Source organism: Lepus europaeus, chromosome 4 (genome assembly GCF_033115175.1).
Source record: "Lepus europaeus isolate LE1 chromosome 4, mLepTim1.pri, whole genome shotgun sequence".
NCBI classification, from domain to species: Eukaryota; Metazoa; Chordata; class Mammalia; order Lagomorpha; family Leporidae; genus Lepus; species Lepus europaeus.
Window position 1 is genome coordinate 164,330,599 of NC_084830.1, and position 16,201 is coordinate 164,346,799.

A 16,201-nucleotide genomic window follows, 5' to 3' on the forward strand; every position below is an offset into this window, starting at 1 on the left:
CCCATCACCCAGGAAGCCTGGATCCTGTGCAGTAGAGTGTGGGGCCTTTTTAATTGGCCCTAGTTTTCTATTTTTATGTTCTAAGCTGAGCACAGAGTGAGTGCTCAGATTGTATTTCACTTTGGAAATACAGACTGAAGTTCCCCTAGAAGCCTTTTAAAATGCAGTTAGCAGGCCGCCGTGGGATAGTGCATGGTGGTGATCTAGAGAAGGAGGAGGCCTGAAGGACTTGGCCATCTTGCCTTTGATGGACCGGACAGCGCACGGTTCTTTTTCGGTGCTCATCAAAGTTGCATAGATCCGTCAGCTCCATGCGCGTTGCCCAAAGTCGAGTATCCGGGTTATTTCCCTCTGTAGTTCTGAACTTTTGCATGGTAATTGCAACGAAGGGAGCAAGTCATCCTCATGACTGGATAGAAATTACTTGCAGCTGATGGGGTTTTCGCCCCTTGTTTTTGCATTCTGGAATTGGACGGCGTGTGCATCTAGCCAGGAAGGTCTGGCTGCAGCAGCCATGTCACGCAGCCAGTCCTCCCCACTGTGCTGGGCTCCCGTGTCCTGTCACAAGACCGGCTGCTGGCCTGTGAGTGGCAAATATGGTGAACTGATAGCATGTTTCCCACCACAGTTCTAGACTTTTTATAATGCGTGGTTTGGTTAATTGGTAGTTTCCTTTCACATAGAAGGTTCCTATTTCTGGTGGGCTTGGCTTGTTCGTACAGGGTCCTCTGACCCTCAAGTCCTGAGGAACCCAGGTTTTCACTGGGCACAAAAGCACACGCCAGTGTCCTGTGGCAGTGGTCTCCAGAGCCCGCTGTGTGTTTTCACAGTGGTTTTGTTGATATGTGCGGACGGGAGAGTCACTTTCACATTAGAGCAACCCACGTTTCCTTCAGGCAAGGTCTCCCTTTTTGTCTGGTTTTTGTTTTCTGCTTAAAAAATAGAGAAAGTTGAACATTTTTCACTATATCACAACTTCTATTTATTTTTAATTTTTTTAAAAACCCGATGTATGTATTTATTTAAAAGAGTGACAGAAAGAGAGAGAGGAAGAGACAGAGAGATCTTACCTCCTCTGGTTCACTATCTAAGTGCCTATAAGCCAGGTGTAGGCCAGATTGAACTGCATCCTTGTCTCCCACGTGGGTGGCAGGGACCCAGTACTCAAGCTCTTATCCACTGCCTTCCCAGGAGCATTAACAGGAAGCTGATTGGAAGTGGAGCAGCTGGGACTCAACCAGGCACTCTGATATAGGACACCAGCAACACACGCAGCGGCCTCGCCCACTGTGCCTCGGCACCACACTATCTGGATGACATATGAACATGATGAAAACATCATTATTTAGACTTGCCTGTACTGAGACTCCAGAGTGCGTCTTTGAGTGACTTCTTTGTGTGCACAGACTGGTCCCCATCTAGTGCACTCTGAGACATGGCTTCCCCTTCCCTGTCTGGTCCAACCTGTTTCCACCCCGGATCTGTTTCTATAGGCCCCAGGCAGCATGTGCAGAACCCACTGTTGTCAGCAGTTTAAATGGGTGCCCTCTGTTGTTCTAATGGTTTCCCTTCTCCCTGACCCTACGCTCTTTCCTCTCCATCCAGCTTCCCCCACGGATGCACTCAGTGGTGCTGTGACGTGTCCTTCCATACACGTGTATGTATTTATGTGTATGTATATGCACTGTTGTGTTACAATCTTTACACACACCATAGTGTGCTTGTTTATCCCGTTTCTAACTAGATTCGCACATATTTGGCTCCTCACTTTCCTTCTTGATTCTGCCCAGTGTCATGTACAATGCCTTCGCTCCTGTAATTCTCCATCCACCTGTTTGCTCCCGCTCCTCAGCACACACAGACCGTCCCCACACAGGCCCCCTACAGACCCGGGCGAGGATTCCTCTGACCTGCATTCCAGGACCGTGGGCGCTGTTATCAGCCATGTACTTTGTTATATGTTCTGTGTTTCATGCATTTTTGCCAAAACCCCTCGATCCACTGATCATCACTGCTCACTGGCACCCCCCACCATTGTGCTCTGCGATGTTACATGATTGTTCATTTTCTACTTCTGTATTTTTAGTTTAATGGCGCCCTGAGAAAGACAAACGTGGTGCTCAGTGCAGCTTTTGAACCGCAGCTCAATCCGTCTCCCTTCTAGTGCCTTGTAGTCAGTGTGGACTGTGTCACAGGCAGGGGTGGTGGAGACAGAGGCTGGAAAAGATGCCTCCAGTGTGGCACGAGAGCTCTGGGAAACCCATGCACCTGGTCTGCCCACTTAGATTCTTTCTGTTTAAAAACATCGTGTGGGGCTCTGTTCTGGGTGTATGTGTTCACACATTTGTCCTCGTAGTCAGAGGGGACAGGTGCCCGTCATATAAATTGTGAGGCAGAAATACAAAGAGGTAAAATTCTAACCTAGTATTCACATGGACTGTGATTCAGACCTAAGCCTTCTGGTTCAAGACTTTGGGTCTGATTTGCTCAGATTCTTCTGCTTAAGAGTCTGAGTATTCATTTTGAGCATTGTTACAGAACATCTGTGTATTACCTCCTACCCCAGATTTATCTTTTTTTAAAGAGATTTATTTATTTATTTATTTGAAAGGCAGAGTTATGGAGACTGAGGTGGAAAGACACACAGAGATCTTGCATCTGCTGGTTCACTCCCCAAATGGCTGCAATGGCTGGGGGCTGGGCCAGGCTGAAGCCAGGAGCCTGGAACTCCATAGGAGTGGGTGGGAGATGCCCAAGCACTTGGGCCGTCTTCTGCCTGCCTTCCCAGGTACATTAGCAGGGAGTTGGATTGGAAGTGGAGCAGCTGGGACTTGAACCAGTGTTCACATGGCAGCTTAATCCTCGGTGCGACAGTACCGGCCCCAGATTTACCTTTTGAGGCTCTAGCCCCAGTGTGATGCCACTGGACATGGGCAAAATTATGCCTTCCTTGCCTGGACCTTGCTTTTAAAAGTGTGAGATTAAATGCACAGGTTCCTATACAGTAATACCACATCTTTAAACAAATTGAGTAACCATCTTTCCATTTTTTTTTTTGGACAGAGTTAGACAATGAGAGAGAGAGAGAGAGAGAGAGAGAGAGAGAGAAAGGTCTTCCCTCTGTTGGTTCACCCCCAAAATGGCCGCTACGGCCAGTGCGCTGTGCTGATCCGAAGCCAGGAGCCAGGTGCCTCTTCCTTGTCTCCCATGCGGGTGCCGGGCCCACGGACTTGGGCCATCCTGCACTGCCATCCCAGGCACACTAGCAGGGAGCTGGACTGGAAGTGGAGCAGCTGGAACTTGAATCGGTGCCCATGTGGGATGCCGGTGCTGCAGGTGGCAGCTCCACCCGCTACACCACAGGGCCGGCCCTAAGGCCTGACTTTCTCACTCACATTTGGATGGCTGCCATATTCTCATGGGTCTGACTTCAAGCAACACGCAAGAACACGTGTGGGGCCTTCTCATTTGTGGGCTTGACTGCTGACGCCCGTCGCTGTGGGACTCCTTTCCTCTTTGCACCTTCCAGGGCCTGTGTCTGCACTTCCTGCTCTAGGGACACATCTGGGATAGTTCTATCGTGATGACACCACGCCCTCCCTTAGACCCAGGTGAACCATCTGTTTCAGCACTGCACTCCTGTGTGCATCTGTGCGCATGCTCCCTGCATCGTGTCAGCACGGCGCTCCCGTGTCCATCTGTTCTTTCTATACAAGAGAGGGAGGCTCCCCCACCATACCATAAGGTTTGCTCTCTTGGGAGTGGTGCCACCCCATTCTTATGCATTTATTGCCACAAGAAATTTCTGAGTTAAAAAAGCAAAGAGCAGAACAGTGTGTGATTCTTTAAAAATTCTGTTCATTTACTTGAGAGGCAGAGAGACAGAGATGGAGACAGACCAACCAGTGAAGGAGTTCCCATCTGCTGGTTCACCCCTCAAATGCACAGTGGCTGAGAGTGGGTCAGGCCAAAGCTGGGAGCCAGGGCCTCAGGCCAGGTTTCCCGCATGAGTGACAGGAACCCTCCACTTGAGCCGTCACTGCTTCCTCTCAGGGTCTGCACTAGCAAGAAGCTGAGTGAGAAGCCGGAACTGGGCCCCAAATCCAGGAACTGCAGTTTGGGAGGTGCGTATCTGAACTGCGAGGCCAAACACCCAACCTGTGTGCTTTAACTAAATATAATCTCATAGTACTCTTTCCATAGCATTACATTAAAATCTGTTTTCATGAGCACATAGTATTTTATTTTATAAATTTAAACCGATTTCTTTATCCAGGATCCCAGTGATGGATATGTAGGTCATTTGCTGTCTTTTGTGCCCATAAGCATGTTGCAGTGAGCAGGACGATAGAAGCTAAGTACCCGCAGAGAACGAGGTCTGTGGCAATGTCTCTGATGTTCCTCTCTCACAAAGTGCAGGCTGCCCCTTTCCCCCGAACCTCCGTCAACTCCATGGCTGCTCGACCAGCACAAGGCAGAGAAGTGATGCTGTACCCAGGCAGGGAGACGCTTCTGTGTCTTGGAGATCCTGTGATTGGCGGTCGAGACATACCTCACAGAGTGATCCATGTCCAGAACCAGAACCATGTCCAGAACCGCGTGGCAGTCTCAGCCGAGTTTCTGGCCGAAAGCCAGCACTACCTACTGGCCCTGTGTGTGCGCCATCTTGGAAAGCAGTAACACGTGGTGGGAACCAGTCTTTGTTATCCCACCGCTGATGGCTGTTTGGGATTCATTAGGCTGCTTCTTCAAGTACTCACTTTCCCTGCATTCAGCGGCACTGTACTCTCAGACTGGTCGTTTCATCCTCCTGCCCTCAAAGACCCAGTGCTGGGGAGTTTTGGGGCTTGGTCTTCTTTCCTTAGTTACATTCTCTCCCAGCAAACTCATCCATGCCCAAGCATTCGGCCGTCTGCGAGAGGCACTTCCCAGACGCATGTGTTCAGCACAGACCTGTGCATCCAGCACCTCCCCCAACCTGGCTGCTTCCTGCTATGTGGCTGTGGCCCACTCGGCAGGTGCGAAACTGAACCCCAGGCTCTTCCTCTTTGGGGGAAGTCCACTTCAGTGAATGGCGCAACAGCCAGAGAGACCAGGAGATCAGCTTTTCTGATTTCCTCTCCATGTGTAACTCATCACCGACTCACTTCTTGCTCTCCCTCGTGCTTCTCACCCTCATCTATCTCTGCCCCATCACTGTGCTTCCAACAACCACTGCTGTGGTCTGGACACTGCCGTAACTTTGTAGCCAGTCCCCAGGGTCCGTGCTCCCCTCACTCAGTCTATTTCCACCCAGAAGCCGGAGCCATTGCTTATAGCACACACGTGCCCTGATTGAGCGCTTTCGCGGGCTGTTGATTTAAGAGGCAGTTGATTAAAGAAGACATTTAAGGCCGGCACACAACAGCCATCCTTCTTAAAAGACTGGAAACCCCTGCAGGGCTTAACACTCACTTCAATGTCTTTAATATGCAGCTAATACAGAAACAGTAAAGTCTTCTCCTTCCCTCTCAAGGAGTGTTGCTTGCATTGCTGGCAATCCTTAAAAGAGCTGAATCGTAGATTCTCTGGATTTACCTACACCAATCCATTTAACTGGAATTTGAAGCTCATCTTCAATAAACCAGACATAGTTCTGTGCATTAACAGGCAGTTCTTTAAACGTCCTTGCATTTGATACGTCTGTGTTCCGTCCTGGGAGAGTCTTATATTGAACTTCAACTTTATTTAAGACTTCTTGGTTTGCTGGGAAATGAGGTATGATTTCACTGTCTAACCTATAAGCAACTCCAACTTTGATTTCTGTAAACATGTCCAAAATATCCAACTTGGTAAGTGCCAACATGGTAAATCCATTGATCGTATGTGCATATTTCAGTAAAACAAGGTCCAACCAGCCACACCCTCTTTTCCTTCCAGAAGTTACACCACACTCTCCCTCGTGTTTGTAGTAATTCAAGTTGGAGCTTTAGTTTTAAGTGAGTGCATTCGATGACAGCTTGACCCTGGGGTTAACAGGGATGCCTGTCATATGGAGAACTGCCCAAATGTGACAGAAATCAGCAAAGGCCTTACTTGTATAAGCTGGGCCATCGTCTGTTTTATAGAATGCAGATAACCAAGGACGGCAAAAGCTCCCAATGATTTTTTCTTTTTTTTTTTTGACAGGCAGAGTGGACAGTGAGAGAGAGAGAGAAAGGTCTTCCTTTTGCCGTTGGTTCACCCTCCAATGGCCGCCGCGGTAGCGTGCTGCGGCCGGCGCACCGCGCTGTTCCGATGGCAGGAGCCAGGTGCTTCTCCTGGTCTCCCCTGGGGTGCAGAGCCCAAACACTTGGGCCATCCTCCACTGCACTCCCTGGCCACAGCAGAGAGCTGGCCTGGAAGAGGGGCAACCGGGACAGGATCGGTGCCCCGACCGGGACTAGAACCGGGTGTGCCGGCGCCGCAAGGCGGAGGATTAGCCTGTTGAGCCACGGCGCCGGCCTCTCCCAATGATTTTTAACATGATGAACGGTTTCACCTGCTTGTTCAGTTGCCAAAATGACTGATGAAAAGGTACCTACTATAACATGAATAAATTTTAAACTCCCAAAACAATTTGTATGTGTAACATCCATTTGCCATAGCTGATGACTCCCAAGTCATCTAAGAGTTACTCCCTCATTTCCCAAAGTGGGGGCCAGATTTTGACATGAGGGACACATTCCTGGAATATCCTGGGCCTGAGATTTGGAAATATGAAATTGTCGTCTTAGCACAGAGGCAGGTTGGTGCAGGCATGTGTGGGAGGCCCTCGCCGTGTCAGATGCTGGCACAATCGATTTGTCAGTAGTATCATCTGCTGCATGTCGAGGACCTGGCAAAGAAGTACGAGGTCGAATATGAGGAATAAAAAAAGGGTGAGGTCCTAGTTCTAATTGAGTTTGAAAGAACAACGTGAATAGTTCTTCATCTTGTAATTCTTTTAACTTAGCTGCTTCTAGTTTTTGTACTAAATGGACCACATGTCAGGAGTCAGAGACTACATTGCAAGATTGTGATAGTGAGCTTAATACCTGCTGAGCGGTCAGTAATTCAGCTCGTTGTGCTGAAGAATAGGGAGTCTGAGTAATTTGTGTAAGAGCAGGGCCTGTTAGGCCAGCCTTCCCACTCGAGGGCCCGTCAGAAAAGTGTCTGTGCCCCTGGAATAGGTCGCGTCTGAGTGATTTTAGGAAAAATAAAAGTAGTTTCTTGAAGAAACTTTAGAAGCTTACTTTTTGGAGGATGATTATCAAGTTGTCCTTTAAAATTTATTAAGGCTATTTGCCAAGAAAGAGAATTCTGAGAAAGAGTCTCCCTTTGATGTTTATCTAAGGGAACATTTATGACCTCTGGATCTTGCCCAGTAAGTGAGTGAGACGTTTGCGTCCTTGGGTAATGACTTTAGCTATAAGGCCCGCATATAATATAGCTGTCTTAACTTCCTGGTTAGGGAGATGGATCCATGCTACGGCACCAAAATGTGGTTGTTCTTGCACAAAAACAGCCGATTTTTTAGGAGTAGGAAAAATGGGTGTATTCCAAAGGCCAGTAGTTTCTTCAATATGTCCTGTTTGAAGTTGTTCATCCACTAATTATGTTTATGTGAGGGTTTCCCTCACTCTACCCACACAAGGTCACCATTAATCCATTGTATGGGCTCTGTGTGAATTAACGAAGAGACTTCAGCGGCCCCCTAAGAAAAATCCTCAGAATAGCCTGTCACTTTTGGCTGAGTGTCAGTAGGCCCAGCAGCTCTGTGACTATGTCTCCCCAGCCCTGGCCTGATGAATGGCCCTATCTTTTCATTATTATGAGACGTGTCGGAAGTACTTGTAAAACAAACATCCTCAGTGGTTAATTTCAGCTTCGTGGCTGAGAGCGTCTCAACCCCATCAGGTGGTAGGAATATCAGCTGTACAGTTAAAAACAAACAAACAAACAAAAAAAAACCCCCAAAAATATCAGCTGTACAGGGCTTAAACTAGGCTGGTTCTTCTTCAGGTCCCGCCCTCGGAAGCTCTTTTGCACTTCGTTTGACTAGAGAAGGAGGGCCTAACCCCTCAGTTTACACTCTGGGGTTACGGTTTCCCAAGCTTGTGGCCAGTCAGCACCACTTAGAACACAGACGTCTGCTCCTGTATCCGTGAGGCCTCTGATCCTTTTTCCATTTACCTGTATCATCATTTGAGGTCTTTCTGAAGTAAGGGCCTGTCCGGCACACTTGAGAAGCACCTGAACTGTCGAAGCCTGAAATGCCACACTCTTCAGGGTGGCTTTTTCCTACTTGTTTATAAGGCAGAATTAGTAATTGTGTAGTTCTCATGCTTGGTTGTAATGTATGAAGAGAATTTGATTTTGCCAGTACTTCAATCTCCCCTTGAAAACCAGCATCAGTGACTCCAGGTAGCACTTGTAAGTTCTGTGCAGTGAGTCCACTTCTTCCAATGATTAATACAACTGCTTCTGGCAGAAGAGAGCCATACATTCTGGTGGTAATGGCTTTTACTCCTTGTTCAGAAGTTAGTGCCGCTGAGGCAGAGCAGGGGGACTCCAACCCTGCACTGTCTGGGGTGGCTCTGAAGAGAGACGACTCCAAGCCACAAACACCCTCGTAGGTGGATGGGGCCAGGGTGGGCCTCGATGCCTGTTTCCCGAAGGCTGAGCACTTAAAGGAGTGCCGTCTTGACGAAACGGACATACTTGGATTTGCCCAGTGATTTCCCTCTTTATAGCTAGAGCATAACTGAGGTAGCGGAAGGCAGGCGGTTCACTGTAGTTTCCAATTTTGCCTGCAATCCTTTTGAAAATGTCCTAGTTTACCACAGTTGAAACATTTCTTACGGCTGGCATCAAATGTCCCTTTAAGAGCCGATGCCAGCGTTGCTTGAGTATGGCCAAGTACTGCAGATATCCTGACAAACTCTGATAAAGTCTGAAATTGCTCCTGTATCTTTTATGGACACCACAGCCTTCTTACAATCTTTATTTGTATTTTGATACGCCATTTGCTTTATCAAAATTTCTGCAGCCTGATTGTGTAACCCCTGTCTGCAAACTGCCCATGTTAAGCGATCTACAGACTGACACTATGGCTGGGTAGGGCCTGGGAGACACTGAGGAAGGACTCCTGAGAGCTGCCTTTTTCTGTAGAGTCATCCAAGCCCTCTGGGCTGCCAGGCTGTGCTGCTCATAAAGATCGGAGCTCATAGGTTAGCCGACGCTCCGGTTCTAGATGAGGCCCTATTCCTGTTAGCATCTCAAAGGTAATTGGAATGTTATTTTTCTGATTAGCTCGAGCTTGTTCCTGATAAGCCAGACTTCCAAATCAAATAATCTCCTCCATCCAGTATCTTTGGCTAACACGAGCCGATCCCATGGTGCCTCTGGTTTCAATCAGACTCAGTGAAAGGAGCGGTAGCTCCATCTTGCAGCACGCTATCTCCAAGAGCCTTTAGAGACTTGAAATCGAAAGTTTGGTGCAAGTGGATCGTTTGACCCTCAACCTGTGGGTCAGGCTCTGTGGTTATAGGACATCTGAGGTGGGCCTGATCTTCTAAATTAACTGACGGTAATGCAGTTGGTAGTGCGGTGAGTGAAGCTTGCCTGGGCTTGTCAGGAGAGCGAGCAAAAGGATTTGTGGCAGAGAATGGAGCAGTGGGGCTGGTCTGACCAGCAGGCCCACTTAAGGGCTCCAGGGTTTGTTTTGTTAGACCCCAAGTATAGAAAACTGTAACCAGAAGAGAAGCTCCACTCCTGTTATCCCAACATTCAAGAGCTAAGGTCCCTTCTTCTGGGAACCAAGGACTATGCTTAATTACAGCACCTGAGAGCTCCCCCGTTTCCTTTCTGATAGGCTAGCTCCCGATTGTTGAAGCATACATTTAAATAATTGAATATAACGTCTAGCTCCCTGAGGTTGTTACCCGGCTTTGAACCACACTACTTGCACGCTCACGGTCATGACTCCGCCAAGCAACAAGGCTGCAGTCACTGTCTGGGATTTCACTTTCTCTGTCTTCTCTGCCTGTAGCAGGCCCACTCTCCTGGCTGCCTGTGGTTTCACCTTTCTTCTTCTTTTTTTTTTCGCTCAAAGCAGTCCTTCTTGTGGGGCCCCACGTGGGGCCCCCTCTGCTGTGTCCTGCACTCCTGCAGGGCAGGGTGTCGTGATAACCCGGAAGAGGAATGAGGACCTCTTGCATAGAATGAGGAAGCAGACTCGGGTTAGAGATTCTGATGTGGGGGAGCCAGGGCACACTGTCCACTGCCAACGGTGGGGGCAGAAACAGAGGCCCAGACGTTCCGGCGTTTCCAGAAAAGATGTGTTTGCTTGGAAGCTAGGGTTAAGAGAACAGTCATGATGTGGGGGAACCTTTAGGGGGACTGATTATTACCTGGGGTTTACCGCAGCCCAGAGCATTTTTTTTTTGGACAGGCAGAGTGGATAGTGAGAGAGAGAGAGACAGAGAGAAAGGTCTTCCTTTTTGCCGTTGGTTCACCCTCCAATGGCCGCTGTGGCCGGCGCATCGTGCTGATCTGAAGCCAGGAGCCAGGTGCTTCTCCTGGTCTCCCATGCAGGTGCAGGGCCCAAGGACTTGGGCCATCCTCCACTGCACTCCCGGGCCACAGCAGAGAGCTGGCCTGGAAGAGGGGCAACCGGGACAGAATCCGGCGCCCCAACCGGGACTAGAACCTGGTGTGCCGGCGCTGCAAGGCGGATGATTAGCCTGTTAAGCCACGGCGCCGGCCCAGAGCATTTCTTCAGCTGCTACGACATACGTGTCAAATGACCTTTGCCATCGTTAACCGGACTTGACTGGCCGCCTTTGCAGTCTGGCCAAGCGTGCCGTCAGCAGAATTCAGGCCCTGCGTGGTCCCTGACTCTTGCCATGGCTCCTTCTGTCTGTTTTCTTTCAGGGATGCCTCATCTTTAAAAAACGTTGTTTTTAGAGTTGTAAGATTTGTTTTCCTCTCCTTTCTAGGGATTCAGGCAATAGACATAGTCTTCTGCTCACAGAACATCATCCTGAGCCAATCTGCAGAGCATTCGTGATTGAAATTTGTTGTGAGCAATGAACCAAAAAATTGCATATAAGGCGTGTTACAAATGTTTTCTAAAAGGTTTCTTTTCTTCCAATTCTTTGCATTGGTATAATGTTTCTGCACACATAAAGCATTTTCATATGAATTATCGTTTCTTCCCACCACTTTGTTCTCTTTAAGTGGTGTCTATTGTACTTTGGGTGAGGAATGCGAAATAAAATTTAAAATGTGGACTATGAGCCTTGTTAGGGGTTGCTCTGAAAAACAGGCACAGAGATTTTCCATTTGATTCTGATTGGAGCTGTTAGGATGTGTTGAAGGGGGGAGAGCCAGGCTGGAAACCAGCCAGGATTTCTGCGGAACCTAAGCTCTAGCTGGGGGGACCCAGGATCAAAGTGAAAAAACTAGAATGAGTGAGAGCACGAGAGTGCGAGTGTTTCAGAGACACAGGGCAGGCCTTGGCGCAGTCAAGCGGCCGCCAGTGTTTTCAGTGTAGCCGAGATGGTGGTGTCATTGCAAAGCCAGAGAGCTCACAGGACGAATGTTCCCCACCCAGCACACCCACCCCAACACTGGTGCCGTGAAGCGGTTGTGGAGGCCCTGAGTTCAGCGTAGGGTGATTTCATCTTGGCCCCTGCCCAAGAAAGTTTATTCCTGGAAGTCCTAGAAGGATTTCATGACAACATCATCTTTCCCTTGCAGCACGATTATGTAACTTGCATGTAATCCGAGAGGCATAGGTGAGCCTCTGGCTGATTGCCCTGAAAATAAGCCCCCAGAGCTAGTACCTGCAAGAAACTTCAGCAAGTCAGGGTGCTAACCAAGTGGACATTAGGACCTGCGCCTGGGCTCCTGTTCACTGCCCCAAGGAATAACCTCCCCAGGGCACTGTTTGTTGTGGGATGACCTGATTCAAGCAGACTGGGCGGATAAAGTTGCCTGTGGGATGGTCGATATTTTTGGACTTCTCAGTGAGATTCCTGGAACCATTCTGTTTTCAGCATGGCCAGGCTTGACCTCCTGTTGCAGCCCTACAGGTAGGGCAGGGTAGGAGAGGGGTGAGTCAGCAGGGTGCCCGGCTGTGCCTGGCTCCAGGTCCCCAGCAGAGCCGTGAGCCCGTGGGCATTGCCTTTTTAAGACCTGTCCTCCGGCTCTCGTCCCCCACGGCCTCCAACCGGCTTCCAGCCTGGCTTTCCTAATTTGCCCCGCACAGCGAGAGGACACGCTGGGAGCGCGGCCGCCCTGGCATGCTCTCCTCTCGGCCTCAATGTCGCCCTGTCGCTTGGCAGAGGCATTCCATTCTGCAAGCAGTGTGCCCTTCCTGACTTTCCATCATCTCCCTTCTATGCATGGAGCACGTGAGCTGCCTGCAGGATTCCCTGAGCAGCTGGAACCAGTGCCTGCCTAGTAGGAGGAAGTCCTTTCAGCCGAGGGCTGAAGTCTGCTCAGAGTGACTCTCTTAGATAAAAGTTTTCAACAGGTGGGAGAGCCCGTGGCCAATTAGCGTCTGAATCAGATCTTGATTGACTGACAGCCGGACTGGAGGCACATGGGCAGCAGGATCCACCCCCAGGGCTCTGCAGCAGAAGGTGAAAGGGTGTGGTCTTCTCCTGCCGCTGTCATCCGTCCTTCATGGCTGTCTCCTTGGCCGGCCACTCGTGCGGAGCTTATACTTTGCTCCAGCTTTCTCAGGAGGCAGTGGGAGTGGATATGGAGGTTTCCCGAGAGTCACTGTGGTGAGAAACATCCCGTGTACTCTTGGTGGTTAGTGCCCTGCCCTGCCAACAGGCATTGATGAGTGTTAAATGCAGGGTTGGGCAAGCATCTGCAGTAGTGGTAGGGAAAAGCACTGGACCATGTAGGAAGGGAAGGATCAAAGAGTGGACTCACTGCAGGGAGGGAGCCGAGGGCAGGAGCAGGGCCAGGCGCCGGTGGGTCCACGAGTCCACACTTGAGTGCCGGAAGCACCTGGAGGGCTGGTGGAAACACCGGCTGCAGGCCTGCCCTGCAGAGTGTCAGGCTCAGCCGGCCTGGCAGGGTGCGTGGAAATCTGCATTGTTCACCTGTTCCCAGGGGTGTTGGCGCTGCTGGCTCCAGGACCTGCCTGTGACAGCCCTGGCTCCAGGAATTTTCTCATTTTTCGGTGCCGTAGCCTGTGGGTGAGCATCTTAGTCATCAAGTAGACTCCGCGAGTGAGGACTGAGTGGTCATTTTCATCTCCTTAAGAGCTGACTTCCTGAAAGCCTGGTTTTGGAAGGGACAGCCGCTTGGGACAGAGGCCTTGTACTGCCTGTTGCTGCCACGTGTGGCCGGAAGGTGGACAGGAAAGTGGACGGCACTCATTTCTTCGCGGCCACCTCACGGAGGTCAGCAGGAAACAGCCTGTGCATGCACTGTGTTTTCACTTCTCAGATATTTGCTGAAGTCTAACTGTGTTCCCTCCACTCTCCCGGAAGCTGCGGTCCAGGGGGAGCAAGACGGAAGCTCGTCTTCCGCAGTGGGGGAAAGAACTCAGGTCAAGGGACGTCTCTGGCCAGAGGAAGACAACCTAAGGATCCGCAGGTAGTTCTGATGATCGGCTGCTCACTCCCAGCAGCCTCGCACACAGCTACGGCTGGCTGAGCCGAGCAGCAGGCGAGCCTCCCGCCAGCAGGGTTAAAGTCACCTCAGCTGGGTTCTAGGAGGACCGAGGGGCCTGCTCAGGGCCTCACTGAGTGCTAAGCTGTGTGCTGCAAGTGGGAACACCTGTGTGGCGAGGTGGACGAACCACCGTGTGGCTGTAGAACCATCAACGTGGCTTGGGGTCCTGTTCTCTCATCTGTGACGTGCACCTCTTGAGCGCCCAGGGTAGCCAGTCATGCACAGTGCCCCACAGCCCCAGTGCCTGGCCTAGCTCCCACTCGGACAAACGGCCATGCGTGGCGGGGGTGCCACATGCCAGGTGCTTCCCACACTCCCACTCTGCTGCCCGGGGAGCCCTGCAGGCCAGCTTCACCGCTGTGTGAGCCTGGGAGCTCTCGGTTCTGTGGATGCAGCCTGGTACCAGCTGCTTTGTCACTGGGCAGCACTGTTTAACTGGTACGTTTCTATCAACAGAAAAATCCAAGGAACAACTACAGAGACATGCCGAAAACATTCGGAAACAGCAGCGACTGCAAATTAAGAAGCCCTGGACCCTGGAACAGAGCGACTGAGAGGCAGGACATACTGAAGCTGCATCCAACCTAGGAAGCCACGCCGCAGAGTGGACAGCGCTGTGCTGAGAGTGCGGAGGACCACCTGACCCCTCAGCCCGTCCGTACAACGGGACGCCAGCAGGACGGCTGACTCGAGTTTGCCATGTTCCTCCCGTGGCTCCGGGCAAGTCCTCGAGCCCATTTGTGTTCTGTCCAGTTTGGACACCAGGAAACGGGCACACTGAATGTTCTGGCAGAACCCGTGTGGACACTGTTTGGGGGTCATCGGCCATGGCTTGGGCTCGGGCAGAGCGCCTTCCTTCCAGCGAGGCCACGAGCGGGCAGTGGGAGCAGTGGGAGCAGGCTGACCCCGCCTCGCCCCGAATCGGCCCTTCCACGGCCTCGGAGCCCCCTGTGAACCCTCAGAAGGCGGCTGTCTGGGGTGAGCGTGCGTTCCAGGAGCTTCCGCACCTGAGGTGAGTAGGTGGTGTAGCTGGCCTCTTATGTGTGTTAAGGACTGGTGTGTGTGGGAAGGGCGTCGAGCCGTGAAACAACAGCTGAGTCCCCCGACACTCTGTGACCCCGAGCAAATCCCTTAGCCTCTCTCTGCGCCGGCACCCTTTCCATAAAGGTTTACACAACACCGGCCCGGAAGCAGAGGTCAGCACCTCCTTGGCACTTCCCTAGGCTGCCCACAATGCTGTCCCCAGCAGCCCCTCCCAAGGGAAGGAGGAGCAGGGTGGGGGCAGGGCTCGGAGCCAGACCAGGCCCCCCAGGCCTGCTCATGCCCGCGTCCTCTCGAGGAGCTCCAGAGCTGGGTGGACAACACAGGACTCCTGGCAGGGATCCCGACAGCTGCACGTGGTGTCCCGACGTCCTGCTACCCCTCCAGCCTGTCTGGGGGTTCGCCTTCACCTGATGTTGCCCGCAGACAAGCCTCGGGCAGAGAGGCCCAGCAGCCCGTAGGGGTGCCTCATGTGTGGGATTAGGCCGGGGTGTTTTTACTTTTACGTAGCCATGAAGTCCGCCTCCTGCGACAGTGTCTGCCAGTCCCCGGAAGGTTCCTGGATGTTGCACTTGCACGTGGCTGTTCACATGAGCCGAGGACTGTTGTAGGGACGCCGGCTGCCTGTCCGTCGGGGCCCTGCTGGCTGCACTTCACAGGAAGACGCAGGGGTGGGGGTCCAGGAGCCCAGCAGGCAGTTCACCTCCGGGTCTGGAAAAATCCTGGCTGGTGGAGTGCCCTGGGAGGCGGGACTGCCGGCCACTTGGTGAAACGGCTTGATGTTGGTGGGAGGATGTGGAGGGCTGGCCTTGATCAGTTACCACGTGCTGGCAGCGGTGCTAGTGATCCCAGGGCACATGTGTAAACTGAAGCCCAGAGAAAACACCCCCACCTGCGTCCCAGATCTCATGGGGGTGGGGGTGGAGATGCCCTGTGTCAACTTCATCCCAGTGCCCCTGTGGAAGTGTGCTCCGTCCAGGTGTCTGATTTAGCATAGGAGCCTCCTGGAGAAACTTAGGGACACCTGTTGGCGCAGACGCGTGTGATGGCTGCCTGAGAGAAGTGCACCACCTCCCCCAGCGGGGTCTGGTTCTGTCAAGTGTGTGTGTGTGTGTGTGAGTGTGCACATGCATGAGTGTGCAAGCATGTATATGTGAGTGCATATGTGAGCATGTGTGTGAGTGTGCATGTGTATGAACATGTAAGCATGTATGTGTGTACATGCAAGCATGTATGTGTGTACATGTGTGAGCATGTATTGTGTGAGTGTGAGTAGGTGTGAGCATGTATGAGTGCATGTGTATGAGCGTATAAGCAGGTATGTGTGAGAGTGTATGTGCATGTGAGCACGTGCATGTGTGTGAGTATGCAGTGTGTGAGTGAGCATGTGCCTGTGTGAGTGTGTGTGTGAGTATGCAATGTGTGAGTGAGCGTGTGCCTGTGTGAGTGTGTGTGTGAG

General features: G+C 51.4%; 1 protein-coding gene across 1 annotated transcript in view; it reads left to right on the top strand.

Moving 5' to 3' along the window:
- NREP (neuronal regeneration related protein) overlaps window positions 1–16,201 on the top strand; it is a 343,157-nt gene that overhangs the window by 200,996 nt on the left and 125,960 nt on the right. The window contains exon 2 of the mRNA XM_062189330.1: window positions 14,158–14,713. The gene's annotated coding sequence lies outside the window, so the exon portion shown is untranslated. The remainder of the gene's footprint in view (window positions 1–14,157; window positions 14,714–16,201) is intronic.